Below are 640 nucleotides of genomic sequence, written 5' to 3' on the forward strand. Positions count from 1 at the left end.
GTAAGTTTGTAAACGGTCTGCTTTTGCAAATAACAAAGTCTTTGGATTATAATTCACTGCTATCCTTAAGGTTTCTTTATATTTGCTTCATCTGTGTGTTATCCCTGTGTTGTGCTTCAATGCCTTGGCGTTAGGAGAGTGAAAATCAACCAATGTTTCTGTCGTTAATTGCTATCTAATGACCCCCCCCGGAAATGAAAGCGTAAGTGTAATTGTCAATAGTGGACAGACGCAGCCTCTGTGAAGAAAAGTCTGCCAGCCCTCACTGCACAGTTTGGAGTGAAATAATGACAATTTGCCCAAGGTATTTGGAGGCCAAGCAGTGCGTAAAGTAGCCCAGCTGGAAATTCGTGTATTCAGAAAGGGAGTGGGACACAGAATTGGCAGAAGAAATGTCGATAAATATGATCTCGAAGGTATTTATTTCACAAAATGCTGCAGTAACTCAGCAGGTCAGGCAGCATCTCAGGAGAGAAGGAATGGGTGACGTTTCGGGTCGAGACTCTTCAGACTGATGTCAGGGGGGCGGGACAAAGGAAGGATATAGGTGGAGGCAGGAAGATGGAGGGAGAACTGGGGAGGGGAAGAGAGGGACAGAGGAACTATCAAAAGATGGAGAAGTCAATGCAAGCTGCCCAAG

This window comes from Rhinoraja longicauda, unplaced genomic scaffold (genome assembly GCF_053455715.1).
Source record: "Rhinoraja longicauda isolate Sanriku21f unplaced genomic scaffold, sRhiLon1.1 Scf000654, whole genome shotgun sequence".
NCBI classification, from domain to species: Eukaryota; Metazoa; Chordata; class Chondrichthyes; order Rajiformes; family Arhynchobatidae; genus Rhinoraja; species Rhinoraja longicauda.